Source organism: Cydia splendana, chromosome 12, assembly GCF_910591565.1.
Source record: "Cydia splendana chromosome 12, ilCydSple1.2, whole genome shotgun sequence".
In the NCBI taxonomy this organism is placed as follows: Eukaryota; Metazoa; Arthropoda; class Insecta; order Lepidoptera; family Tortricidae; genus Cydia; species Cydia splendana.
This window is the reverse complement of record NC_085971.1, coordinates 15,870,549-15,885,959: the sequence shown is the minus strand read 5'-3', so window position 1 is coordinate 15,885,959 and position 15,411 is coordinate 15,870,549. Positions and strand designations below refer to the sequence as shown.

Below are 15,411 nucleotides of genomic sequence, written 5' to 3'. Positions count from 1 at the left end.
TTACAAACAGTACCTAAAATTCACTACCTAAATAAAAAAAGAATGTATTTAAAGTCAATTAACGGTGATCGTTTTTTTTTATAAATCCTACTGATTTTAATTTATTTTATTTCATCATGTTTAAATTTTCATTTTATGTAACAGGAAAATCAATTCATTACGAGTTCAAAGTTTTATCCTTTAATTTTTTTGTTTATAGGTACATATAATAGCATCCACGTGACAGAAATAAGTAGGTACCTATCACTTTTTAACACTACGCCATTGAATTGATTGAAACGCTGTCACGTATAGACAAATAAGACTATCACATTACACACTTAATATACCATTAATGCCCACGAAAACTTGTTTCTGTAGACGTTTCAGTTCCTACCTAAAACCGTTCCTTTACAACAAGTTCTGCAATATTTTTGCAAGATCCAAAAAATGACTGAACGAGAAGTAAAAATTCTTTAATTTGTAAATTTATTAGCTAGTAACTAGTTGTAAGCTTCCTCTTAATTTAGTTAATCTCTTCTTAAATTATTGAACCTAACTAACTTTTCATACATACATATTTAAATAACTAATAACTTACATATTCAAATGTCGGTAATATTTTCTGTAAAATTTTCTAATGTCAATTGCATTCTAGGAGCCCAAATCACAGGCATAGCCTAGTTTGGGATCCACCTGTGTCCATGTCTGTAAGATCGTTTTCTTTTGTCAATAAAAAAAAAACATAATAATATGTGATGTGATAACCCGCCATGTGGGATGTTGACTCCACGATCATTGTTCCTATAGTCGTGTCAGCGAACGGCCTCATAGCGAAGATTCTCGACCAACACCTAGAGAGACTCTCGCTGGGTGGTTGGATCAAGTGTCAGATGCAGAAGGCGGTAATTTTGGACACGGCGCGTATAGTGCGTCGATTCCTCACTCTGCGGCCCTGACCACCGGCAGCTTAGACCCTGCCCCGCTGGGCTGGGCCTAGGTTAGGTTTTTTATAATGTGTTTATATATTTTTGTTATGTTTTGTAAGTGTTTTTATATTTTACTTTTATACTCACATTGTAAAATCCTAACCTAAGACCCTAATTGAATAAAGGAAATAATAATATTATGTAAAAAGTAATGAAATAAACGCATTTGTATTTGTATTTGTATTTTTTTTATATTATATTATATATATACATCCGTACAAAAGAAAAAACCAAGTACCTAAACTTGTCAATCCAAGCACAACTGAAAAAATCCATTTCAGCTGAGCCAAGAGATGCTATAAGTAGGATTTGGCGCTGGGAAATCCAGAGAAAGGGAAAGCAAATGTGCCAGAACGAGACGGGCGTTATCGAGTAAACGAATGTACATAAGCTTAGGTACATAGATTGAACATTAAATACAAGTGGCACACAGATAGCGTTTGCGTGAGATGAAAAAAATTAGGCTGGGGATGCATTGTTGTTTTAGGGATAATATAGTGATGTTACATAATATCGGGTCCTAAATATCGGTGTTTTGGTAAAATACGAATGGGATTTATATGAATATGGTATTATTGGTCTTAGTACGGGAAGGTTGATAAAGATAAAAGATAAAAAATAGTTTATTCAAGTAGGCATATTACAATGCGCTTATGAACGTCAAATAAACCTTTACCGGCTCCAGCCGTACACCTCTGCCCCGAGAAGATTTAAATCCCCCCTCAATTGGAGGAGGGTATCCCAATATGGGACCGGCAACAAACTCGGCGGGACACATCTTTTCAAAACATTGGTTGGGGGTTTCCCAAAAAGTTTTAAGTCATAATGTATTGTTTGTCCGCATTTTCGTAAGTCATATAGTTTGTCAAAGGACTGTCTCATTTCAAACAAAAACAGAGAGAATCATACTATCTTTGGCTTACACTAGTACTAGCACCCAAAAGAAAAGGATGAGTATAGTTTTCCTGGTTCTTACTGACTGACAAATTGGTTTGACCAACTATACCTAATTTGTTTGGTTTAGAAACGCGTAACCTTTCAGTATTGCCATAAAACGAACCTAACCTAACCTATCTATAGGACAACCTTACAAATATCCTGAAAAGTTAGCGGTTTCAGTTTTAGGACTGACAATACATTATGACTTAAAACTTTATGTGAAACAATGGGACCCCTTAAAAAATGGTGGGTTCCAAAAAGTGGGTGTAGACGCTAAGCGCCACTTGCACCATCCCACTAGCCCAGGGTTAACCGGTTAAACCGTCAACCCAGTGGCAAATTGTACTGGTAACCATGGTAACTCCAGGTTTATCCTATTAACCCCGGGTTAGTTTGATGGTGCAAGTGCCCCATTAGGGCCACCATAACCCATTAGGGTTAAAACAATAAAATTTCTTGGCACTCTACTGTGTACACTCCGCCTGAAAAAAGCAAGCATTCGTTCATGAATACAAATTCGTCGGGCGATGCTTGTTTACGCTTATTTATGCCGGATTGCCTTAAGTGGATTGAAACTATGCATTGTTGTGGCATTCTATTGATTGCTTCGGCTGCTGATTGACTTTTTGTGGCATTTTATTAATTCTATTGTGGAACGGACTTCCGAAGTTTTCTATATATACGGTATAAAAAAGTACGTAATGTACAGATGTAGTGCATAACTATTTTCCATTATATTTTCATGGAAACGTACGAACGTGTCTTTGCTGTTCCAGTCAGTCTCGGTACAAAAAGTACTGAGGTTGACTGAAGTAGCATGACAAATACGAACGTTTTCCGAGAAAATACGATGGAAAACAATTATGGACTTACATCTGTACACCTAGGTTAAGAATTAGCGTGAGCAAGGCGCATATCAACATTTCTGGAGTTACACGCACTTTGTTAGTTCGATTTTCTAAACTTTCATCATCATTATTTTCCATACAAATCCGAAGAATTTACAACTGGCACAAGGCACTAGTTTTTACGAAAGCGAATGCCATCTGACCTTCTAACCCAGACAATGGGTCCTGGGTGGAAGGATTAATCCAGCTTCCTCACGATGTTTTCCTTCACCGAAAAGCGAATGCTAAATATCAAATTATTTATATCGTACCTACTCAATTTCAGAAAAACTCATTGGTACGAGCCGGGTTTGAACCCACAACCTCCGGATTGAAAGTCTAACGCTCTTACCACTACATAGGCTACCAGCGCTAACATTTATATATTTCTAACATTCGTTTATAAACAACACGATTCCATAAACCGTTTTTATTTTATTTCCGTATTCGCGAACCTCGTCTCTCCGGAAACTTAACGTAATGAAAGAAACCCACAAATATTTTTCTATTGAAGTTTGCTGCCTTTCATATTTTCTTCGGAATCCTACAAAGAGTTAGTTTTATGAAAAACCTATTTGTTTGATTCGTAATTCGAAGAAATATTGTTTGCTAGTATTTTTTATTGGTTGCTTCTCTATGAATTAACTATTAACGTGTTATTAAGCGAAAGAAAAAGTGAGATGATTTTATTTATGCCACATAATTTGTTTTTTTTTGGTCGGACCGAAAAGGAGATGGCGGGACGACTTAGACGCATTCTACCCCAAATGGTGGGAAAATGCAGACAGGGCCGAGTGGAGAAAACGAAGGGAGGTCTTTGCCCAGCAGTGGGACCCCAAAGTAGGCTAATAAAAATAATGGTTTATTCGGTAAAATGTGTATTGGGTAATATTCAAAGCTGCCGGCGTATATTTATGGAGAAGGGTTATCCCACTGTTAGTGATGTGTCAGATAAGTAGCAGTCATGTGGACCGTTTTCCGAAATCAAAATGTACTAAGAACTTCGTCTTCTTCTTTGTATTCCGTCGCTGATATTAGTTTCCTAGTAATATACCAGACCAAACAACTTTGTATGACTACACCTAAGTTGCAGCTAAGAACAAAAGACGCCCGCCCATTAATATAAAAGTTACAAGTCAAAGTTTCGCAATATCGCGATGGTCTGACAGTCTTCATTCATAAAATGTAAAACACTAAGTTGTCGGTTTTTTACTTAACGCTTGATTGCTTGAGGCGGTGCTCCATACAAAGATTTCGTTATTTTAAAATGATTTTTACGTTGCTGACTCATATTTAATAAGGAACTCGAAGACTGGCGAGTTTTAGGATAATTTAGTGAACCTACTACGGGCGACAATAGTAGCACAGATTCTAGAAGTAGCAACTGAAACATGAGAGTTGGTTAATGGTAGTGGTTGGTTAGGGCTAGGGCTGCGGTAGGGCTGCCCAGTCGTCACAGCCTAGGATTTTTAGGGTTCCGTACCCAAAGGGTAAAAACGGGACCCTATTACTAAGACTCCGCTGTCCGTCCGTCCGTCCGTCCGTCCGTCACCAGGCTGTATCTCATGAACCGTGATAGCTAGGCAGTTGAAATTTTCACAGATGATGTATTCTTGTTGCCGCTATAACAACAAATACTAAAAAGTATGGAACCCTCGGTGGGCGAGTCCGACTCGCACTTGTCCTGTTTCTTTTTGTTGATTTAAATCTGTGCCGTGTTCCACGGATGCACATGCTCTGATTATCGAAATTGTGATTTTTGATCTAAGCCAGCTCATTACGACACTTAGGGATCCGTTCCAGATTCTAGAAGTTACTACGTTCTACTAATATGCTAAGTAAATTGCCCTTTATGAACTGTCATATCATAAACATGTATATTTTAAATATTGTACTGTAATTATATTTTCATAAGAATTTGACGCTTATGTCGATGGCACTTGCGCACTTATTCGCTTGCCAAGTCACTGCAGAGTTACATAGCTTCCATCCAAGCTGACTAGATTTTACCTTACCAGTAAATAGAGATTATTTTTTTAAATAATTAGTCATCCTATAAGTTATTAACTCATCAAGAAGGAATGAAGCTACACACATATAAAATTTATGGAATTATTTTAAAAAGAAATTAAATTATTTACCAGAAATTTGTATGGCAACCGTTTCTTAGTATTTAAGCGCTATGTTAGTTACCCATAAAGTATAAAACGGGTGTTATTGTGTGCAACCTCTTTCATTCCAGCTTTTGAAGTTTCAAACACAGCTTTTAGAACACACTCGGGAAATGTTCGGCTTTTGAGTAGTTCCTTTTGGTCTTTTTAGTGCATAATTTTAATTTTTAACAAGCAGAAACGTCTGCGAACGATGCTATTAAGCTTAGAATAAATTTAAAAGTGAAAAATTACTGTCTTGGGTGAAACTTGGAACTCACGGCCTCTGGATCCCCAAATCTGGATCTGGATCTGGATCTGGTCCCCTTGACCCATAATATGGTGGAAAGATTTGCTGGCTATGGATGAGGTCTTGGTGGCTCAGATGGCAGAGCGCTGGAGTATCTATCCAGAGGCCGTGAGTTCAAGTCTCACCCAAGACAGTAATTTTTCCACTTTAAAATTTTTAATGCATGTATTCTGCCTACTTTTGATATGAATCTGGTAGACGTATTATTTTTTATAAGCGCTATAAACCAATTCAGATCTGAGTTTATAGTACGTTGCTTCTGGAAAAAAATATATGGAAAACTTGGCATAATTAATAGAAGACTTTTTTCAATTGGGATATGTACGTTATGGACCGAAGTTATTTTTCATCAACCCTCCCCAACCCTCCCCCCTCTGCGTCACCCCCCCACACCCCCGCAAAGGGCCCGAAACGCGGTTTTTCTAAATTTTTAAGAAAACCGTTCAAGATATAGAAAAAGTGTGTAGGAACGAAGTGATCCTTAGTAAATTTGCTATTTATCTCTTATACACACTATAGTGCTATCACTTATAGTTTTTGTGAAATCTGTAACCATGTATGCAACTTTTTTAGAATTTACGTTTTTTTTCTTTTGTAAGATAACTTTTCTCAAAATATACTTACGATATCGCCAAATTTTGTTTAATTTAAATAAATAGTTAATACGTTCTTTAAAATGGTGTATTATTTATTATTAAACTCCTTCATTTGACGATGCTATGCCATTTTGAACATACATCGTCTTCAAACATTTTTAAGCTCACCGAACATCGTTACTATTAACCACTTGACTGTGAAACAGATCGCACGGTCGCGTTTTTATAGCTTGCCTCACATAGAAGGTAGCCTATAGAATGGTGTGCGCGTGCCTCCGTGAGGGACAAAATATACGAAATGCGACAATATTAAAAACACGTTTTAACATTCCTGACAATATACCAAAAACAATAATCTAGGTATTTCGGTCGGGTTATTGAAATGAAATGAAATGAAAATTTTTATTTGTTGCCCACCATAACCCATACTAAATTTATGGTGGGGAACAAACAAAAAGTGAGACTGTGACAAGGACAAGCAATAGTACCGCTTTCTTGCTACTCCTACTGAAAGTTCTATAAGTGTATCTCTTTCGGTCATTTGGCCCCTCCCCCGTTTCCTCTCTATTATTGTACCTCTATGTTGCCTCACCATGCCTGTCACGCTCTAACAAGTATGTAAGTGCGAAAGGGACGCGCATAGTGATAGGCGATCAAAATGGAACCGTGCTGCGCCCGCTGACCGAATTTTATACAACACAAACGAGGGTGAACTCACGATTTTTGACCACCACACACATGAAAAGTTCATCATCTTCTTCGCGTTGTTCCCGGCATTTTGCCACAGCTCATGGGAGCCTGGGGTCCGCTGGCAACTAATCCCATGATTTGACGTAGACACTAGTTTTTACGAAAGCGACTGCCATCTGACCTTCCAACCCAGAGGGGAAACTAGGCCTTACTGGGATTAGTCCGGTTTCCTCACGATGTTTTCCTTCACCGAAAAGCGACAACTAACGCGAGGAAGAAGATGTGTGTGGTGATCAAAAATCGTGGGTTCACCCTCGGTTGTGCTGTACCTATAAATTTCGGTCAGGATCCGTTTCATATACAGACAAGTGGTTAATAACGATATTAGCTGACATTGAAAATATTTGAAGGCGATGTATTTTAAAAATGGCATAGGATCGTCAAATGAAGTAGTTTAATAATAAATAACACATACATTCATATAATCACGCCTATTTCCCGGAGGAGTAGGCAGAGACCACGGTTTTCCACTTGCTACGATCCTGACATACCTCTTTCGCTTCCTTCATTTTCATTACATTCCTCATACACGCTCGCCGGTTTAGGGTGCTCTTGACCTGGCCTTTCGTCAGGATTTCCCCGATCTGATCAGAGAAAATCCGCCGAGGTCGACCCCTTCCAACTCCCACTTCCACTTCTCCCTTATACACTCTCTTTGTTGGCCTTCTTTCACTCATTCTTTCCACATGTCCAAATCATCTCAAAATACCTTTCTCAATTTTAGTCACTACATCAACATTCAGTCCACACTTTTCCCTTATCACACTGTTCCTAATTCTATCTTGCAATCTCACACCACACACACTTCTCAGCGCTCTCATTTCCACTGCATTCACTTGGCTCTGATGCCTCTTCTGCCATACCCAACTTTCGCTACCATACATAAGTGTAGGCACCAACACCCCTCTTTGAACAGCCAACCGTGCTTTTTGCGACACCTTCTGGCTGCTCATAAAAGCGTTAAGTGCCCCATTCACACGTTTTCCAGCATTCACTATCCTTTCAATGTCTTTATCATGCTTACCGTCCCTAGTGAACAAGGTTCCTAGATACACAAACTCTTTCAATAAATAATACCCATTTTAAATAACATATTAACTATTTACTTAAATAAAAAAAACCGGTCAAGTGCGAGTCGAACTCGCGTTCCAAGGGTTCCGTACATAAGTCCGACTCACGCTTGACTGCACATTTCTAATAGGTTTTCCTATTATCTATAGGTAAAGTACTATTTTGTGTATTTTTTCAAAATTTTAGGCCCAGTAGTTTCAGAGATAAAGGGGTGGGGGGGGGGAGGAATGGTCGGACAGACAGACAGACAGACGCACGAGTGATCTAGTGATCTTATAAGGGTTCCGGTTCCTTTTGAGGTACGGAACTCTAAAAGCGTGAAAGATATCGTAAGTGTTATTTGAGAAAAGTCATTAGAAGAAAAAAAAACACTGAAAATGCTAAAAATAGCATCTTCCGTGACGTATTGCGCAAAAACTATAAGTGATAGCAATATAGTGTGTATAAGAGATAAATAGAAAATTTAATGAGGATCACTTCGTTCCTACACCCTTTATCTGTATCTTGAACGGTTTTCTTAAAAATTGAGAAAAACTAGGTTTTGGACCCTTTGCGGGGGTGTGGAGGGGTGACGCAGAGGGGGGAGGGGAGGGGAGGGTTGATGAAAAATAACCTCGGTTGACAACGGACATATCCCAATTAAAAAAAGTCTTCTATTAATTATGCCGTAATTTTAGCTAATTTCACTGAACTATTAGTTGCATAGATTTTAACATTAACGTGGACGTGGTAAATAATTTTTTTATTGCGTAGTTTTATCGAGCGTAAACCTAGCTCAATTAAAAGGTTTAACATGGCGTAACCTATTCACTTAAAAAAATTAAATTAAATTAAATTAAACTGTTTATTGCACACATTAATAGGGCACACGACGGCAGTTTCAGGGGCCCATCTAGTAAGCGGCGAGTCACCACCTGCCTCGATAACGTGTACTAACATTGTTATGGCAGGTGTCCGGACCTCTCAGCAATAGCCCAATCTTTTGACCAGCCAAAATTCATCACCATAACCAGCACTTTTCTCCACTATATTTACAATAGCCCCTACGCCTGTTGGGACCGATTTACGGGTATCTATTTGTACCTATGGATCCTAGCAGGTGTATTACATAAAAGCAAACTTCTCCAAAGGGCCTCTACGTGTTGGATCTGTATCCCCACGCACGCCTATCAAATGACCGGGATGTATATACCCGTGACTTTATAAGTTTACAAACAAAACTCTTAATCTATTATTATTTAGATTTTAATTGAGTTGAGTCCAAGTAGATCTCATGCATTAATAACCACTATCTAAAACCACTATCTGTTGACTGAGTAAGTGTAGGAGGACTAAAATAGATTATTTTATCTTGACAGAGTCAAAGCATTGAAATATATATCATAACCATAAAAAAATTAGTAGCCAACTATGTTAATACAGCCTATGTGGGTTTTAAATGATACATTGTTGGAAAAGAAAACTTCAGTCTAGAATTTCATATATTTAACAAAATCAAATGGGACACAAAAGGTACTAACGTTTAAATTTTTTTAAGCGCACTTGATAAACGGTACAATAAACAAATCTGTTGATTCATTAATATTCCTGATATTTTCCTGACATGGCCGCATTCCTGACAAACGGCCAAAGTTCCTGACATGTCAGGAAAAGTCCTGACGTCTGGTAACCCGCTGACACATCGCCTCTTGTCTCTTAAAATAATGATATCTCCGTTATTTGTTAGATCTTATACTTTCCTTTACTGAATATTGGAAATATATTTTAATTTGTCACAAATTGTATAAAACGCATTAAAATATTTATAACAACGTTATACAACAGCCAGCTGTTGGAACTAACTTAATTACAACAATGATGTTGGCATGTGCCTAATATACCTACAATATATATATACAGTGGTACTACTAAACTAAATTAATAACTAGCTTAAATCTAAAATAGGCCCTTGAGGCATTGTACCAAGGATGCTGGCGGCATTTCCTCGCTGTATCGCAATGCTGATACGTTGTGCGAGGTAGCCGCCAGCTCTTCGGTCACCAGTTACGTCAACCAGACGCTTCGCGATTTCTGCGAACAACTTATGCGCGCTGGGACCCCATGGACCTAGAGTTTCAACTCCAAATGGTACAAAATGGTACTCTCTACGCAGGTAGCATCCCACACCAACATCCGTCCCAAGCTCCAAGGAACTAAGGACACTCCATCGGGCCTCTTGCCATCATCTCTGATAATGCCAGTCGGCTCAAGAAGAGCAGGCACATTGATGGTGGCAAGAGACCGACGGATTATGTCATATACCTACATAGTTCTTATATGTCAGCAGCAGAAGTTGCTAAGCGGGCGAGGTGTTCACAATTACCTTGACACGCTCTTATTCCCTTAACATTTAACAATAAAGTCGCGTCACGATCATTTTGAACACCTCGCCCGCTTAGCAACTTCTGCTGCTGACTGTACCAACATACTCTGGCCAAAGACATATGTAACTTCGTATAAGACGAATAAAGTCTAAGGAAAAAACGTGCCTCGGAATTCAAGTAAAAGTCATTCTCGAATAGATGCCGCACACACCTTTAGCCTATCCTCAGCTAGATGGCGTGACGACACCGTTTCATATTTAACAATTTTAACACATAGATATCAGTGAATGAACATGGATCAAAATGATATAAAAATAATAAAATCATTTATCCATATATATACATTTTTTGATAACTTTATACGTTTTAATTTTGAGTTTTAGTCGTGTGTCGATAGATGGCAGTAAATTTACAGTGACTACAATATTTACAATGACAGGACCCCTCTATACTATCTATTCTTTTTGCTCTGGCTATATAGAAGTCTTCTAAGACATCTGTCTTTCACAAATATGTCATTCTCTTGTAATCGTTTGCCTGTGTGCACATTATATTTGGGAATTTCATTGGATAGTTCACGGAATACCCAACACCAGCTAGCTTTTTATTATCATTTCATTGCAAGAATTCGCAATAACCCCGTCCAGTATTTTCCATTACATGTTTTACCCCCACCCCCAACTTTTCCGTTTTTCCGATACATCCAATAGTGAGCATGTGTGGAGTGGGCGGGGCCACATTTTATTACGAATTCTTTCTTTGAGACGCAACCTCTTTTAAAAGATACTCGCATTTATTTTATCATGTAAAAATCGACCTTATTACTAAGAGATTAAGAATGTTAATGCTAATGTGAAATGTGTAGGAATAGTTGTGAGTTAATCTAAATGCTGATCTTAACTGGCGCGTTAATTTCAAATGAATGTACGTTCTGAGATTTTATTACTGTTGAACACATATTTCAGTTTGTTCAGGAAATATTTCAGTAAGGGAAACGTAGATCAGTAATTTGGTATTATTGTTGATTTCAGAGTATATCTAAAGACAGGAATTAGATACCGGTGCTACGGGACATATCAAATTACTTACTCACTTTGAATTAAACAACAAAGTGTTTGTTAAAAAAAAATGTTATCATTGCGGATTCCAGTTTATCACTACAGTTCATAAAATTTAGTATGATATATGTATGACAACCATAGTAGGTATATCACCTATCTAGTTAGCATATTGGTAAATGTAGCATAACATTTCATTTCACAAACTATGCTACTATTGTCGCCCGGCTGACGAGACAGAGTAACAACAAAAATACTTCCACCCAATTACAATAGGGAATATTACGCGAAACTCTGCCTAGGGGTCTACCGCGAAACAAGAAAATCGAAATTTCGTTATCTAACCTCTCTATCACTCTGGCATATTCGAGCAGATAACGAAATTTAGATTTACGCGTTTCTCGGTAGGCCCTTGGTAACAAACCGCCTTGATGCTTCAATGTCATATTTTATTGTCTGTGAAAACTTGTCAAAAAACAGTTTAAGGCGCAGTATGTATAAGTTACTCTATGGTTTACTAGCTAGCTTAGTGCTGCACTCTGGCGGCAGAAGATTGCAGTAATAGCCCCTATTACAATTAAAAAGAGCAAAACCAAGAAATTAAGCTAGTATGACATAGGCACCCTGTTTTCATCAACCCTACAATATCCCGCGTTTTTCTTCAAGTCGTTTTCGTCCCGTCCCTTATGAGAAATTCTTTCTTTGACGGCGATCAAATTGGTTCCAACTTCAATGTTACTTATATTAAACTTTTCTTTACGTCTCATACATACTTTTAGGTTCTTTGTTAGTGTATAATTTGATTATAGGGTGTTGTTATTGAGCATAGTAAAAATTATATTCATGTGTTTCACAAATCAAACAATTCCCACTTTCTCTCTTTCTCTTCCGCTCTCTCTTTATTTCTATCTATACAATCTTTTAATGTTTGTTTTTCGAGTCAAACCTTGCAAGCTACATTAGACCCACTTCCCATTATTCGATTGAGCTGAGACGTCATATAGGTACATAATGTAAATTGGGTGATAATGCATTATTATTAAATTATTATGATACCATCCAGCTGATCTGATGATGGACTCTGTGATGAAACAACGCAACCAAGCGTTTGGGTTGATTAGAATGATCTAGATGAGTATTATTAGCATGTTGAAAGAAAAGTACAGTCAGCGATAAAACCTTAAACCAAATATGATTTTTGTCAAAAATCTTATTTTCTTCGTGAATGTATAAAGATTCGTGTCTCGGTTTTGTTCCAATTTTCTGCAAAATCGATACCAGCGATAGGTGTAATATAAATGTTAATATTGTAATAAAAACGGTTGCAATAAAATAAAATATAATAAATAAAGTTTTATTTTCAGGCATCACAATATAACACTAGCTTTAGTTACAGTATTACTATACTTATTCTTCGTCTCACGTACTTGAAGATATCCGGGCTGGAGTGACATTCGACTTGTTTATTAATAGATAATGATATAGCTAGAAGTGGCGATGATATCATGATTTCAAATATTTGAAAAATTATTAGCCATAAAATTGAAATTGTATGTAGGTAGGTACCTACAAGTATAATGATCTGAAATATTGACTAAGGGTCGGTTGCACCAAACTGTTCGTATCGTTAAAGAGTTCCCTAAATTTTTATGTATGGAAAGTTTCATAGTAAAGCGCCGGGGCGTGCCGGCTGACGTTGATCAGTCTGTCAAATGTGGTTGGTGCAACTGGCCCTAAATGTAATATATAAGTATATTAATATATTAGGAGTAGAGATGCCCCGAATAGTGAATTTGGCCGAATACCGAATACCGAATATTCGGCTCCTCTCTCTGCCAAATACCGAATATTCGGCGACCGAATATTCGGCATGACATGCGAACATTTTGAGTCACAATTATTATGAAAACTGTTCGCCAACAAAGCACATCGTTTGCTAAGGTCTATTTTTATGTTGAACAGAATTAATTAATGTAGATAAAATCAATGATATCAGACCCATGATAAAAATAAAATATTTTGTAATCAACAAATGCTCAAAAACGTGCCTTCGTATTTAACTACTTTCCAATAATACATTTTAAATATTAAATATACCTAGTTTTGGTTATTTTTTTGTGTAATTTTACTTTTTAGGTAGGTGCAACAGCGGCCGAATAGTAGGCAACATTCGGCCGAATACCGAATATTCGTCAAAGTGGCCGAATAGGCCGAATACCGAATAGTTGCCGAATATTCGTGGCATCTCTAATTAGGAGGTACAAGAATTTTACAAGCTTTTATTTAACTTAACCTGTTTTGTTGTCTGTTTGTTTGGGTCAAATCTTGCAAATTAATTTAGGCCCACTTCTAATGCGAATAATGCGAAAAGAAAAAAAAAAGAATAATGATTTGATTGAGCTGAAACTTCACATACAGCGAAGCTATGCAGGCTTTCCAATTTCAATTATTATATACCGTCCTCTACAGAGGTTGGCTGCGATAGTATAGTCGTTCGATTTGTAGCTGGCCCCGAACGGCTAATCCTTTGTATATTGTTAAGTAAAACGGCACGTGCTACTACGTGCATAAAAATGGCTCGGTCATTTTAACCGGTTATTGAATTACAACTCCTATGGAAATTGCAATAAGATTCAAAATGAACAAATGGAAAAATAATTTGCCAATTCTTGTGTCGTTATACTGAACTTTTTTCTATTCGCAGTCTTGCTACCCAGCGAGGCAGCGTCAATTACCGTCCAACTCCTACGATTATCCATCCAAGTTGTTTTTACTCTCTCTCTCTCTCTGATAGTTTTCCCTTCCACTTTGCCATCTAAGAGTAATATTTGGAGATAATTATCTGGCGTATCAGTTATGTCAAACATTAGCTATAATTAATGTCATTAAGGGTCTAACGCGAATAAATTTCATTATTTTACCTTTTTTCCGACGTTTCAGCCAGGTTGCACTCGGGTCACGGAAGACTGACACCCCAGCAAAATGTCAATGAAGATATTGGTAAACAACAATAACTACCCGATATTAGTTAGCTAGAGCAACCTGGCTGAAACGTCAGAAAAATGGTAAAATTATGAAATTTAATCGCGTTAGACCCGATAATGACATTAAAGATGTGTACAAAATATTAGCTATGTCACGCGCTCTTCAAAAATAAAGTAGAATGCTCCTATTTGCGCAGTGACATCATCGTATGCTTTCCACATATTTTCCCATTCCATTACTACGCTTATGTTAGATTCTTGTTTGATCTCTAATGTTTAATTTTGTGATATTTGCCCGTGTGACTTACTTCGCAAACAAGTAATAGGTGTTCTTTTGGAGGCGTTATTGTGGCTGACCAATGAGAGGTTTGAAAGAATATGATAGAATTAGACCAAGAAAAGTCTGCAGCGATTTTGATAGCCCACGCTGTGGAAGTGTTATTTTAAACGTCAAACTTCTATGAAACTATGACGTATAAATAACACTTGCACTGCGTGGGCTATCAAAATCGCTGCAGACTTTACTTGGTCTAACTCTATTAAATTGGTCTTAAGATTTTTTTTGACGTCAGTAGCAAACAATTTTTACCTATAAATTTTATTTTTAAACTTTCTGGATATAATAAAGTTGGTGTAGTATTAAAAATAGCCTATAATAAAAATTATATTAAATCATCAAAGACATAGGTATTACAGAAGGAGAGGTCAAAATGCCAAATTAATGAGGATAATAATATATTGCATTTTCGAATCTACAATAAAGATAGGAATCTCGATGGATGAATGGATAATTATACCTATTTATTTGGTATAATAAAGTTTAAGATAAGCACCTAATAAAAGTTATTTTCAAAGTATAAATGCTAATGCCAGCAATGGTAGGTAATGTTAGTGTAGGCGCTAGTTTTGGGTCCATAAAAGTTATTTTTGACTCAAATTATTTACCATACCAGGGGTTTATTAATTATTGTACCTTGATGTAAAGCCACGAAATTAGAAGGGGACAAAATATATGGCGCGCCGTGCGAAACCTGCGACAGAAATAACCATAGCGTGGGATCATCTCAATTTCTCTTAAATTTATTTTGTTATAATTTTGCTTATCAGAGCCCTCGGCAATGTCACCAGCTATTTTATTCTAAAATGATCCTGCTATGGTATGCAGGGTAACGATATACAATGAGGGTTTTCGCGAGAGTTTATCACTAGATGACATCACCGTGGCGAGAGGTCTAGCTGTCAAAATCCACCAATAAAAAATAATGGTTAAACACAGTGGTTAAACATGATTGGTGAATTATGACAGCTAGACCTCTCGCCACGGTGCTGTCATCT

The 15,411-nt window shown here is 37.2% G+C and overlaps 1 long non-coding RNA gene across 1 annotated transcript in view; it reads right to left on the bottom strand.

Annotated features, from left to right (window-relative positions):
• The window catches only part of LOC134795740 (uncharacterized), a 292,604-nt gene that overhangs the window by 148,298 nt on the left and 128,895 nt on the right, over positions 1-15,411 (bottom strand). The window contains exon 2 of the long non-coding RNA XR_010144840.1: positions 7,310-7,619. This is a non-coding gene — a long non-coding RNA (uncharacterized LOC134795740). The remainder of the gene's footprint in view (positions 1-7,309; positions 7,620-15,411) is intronic.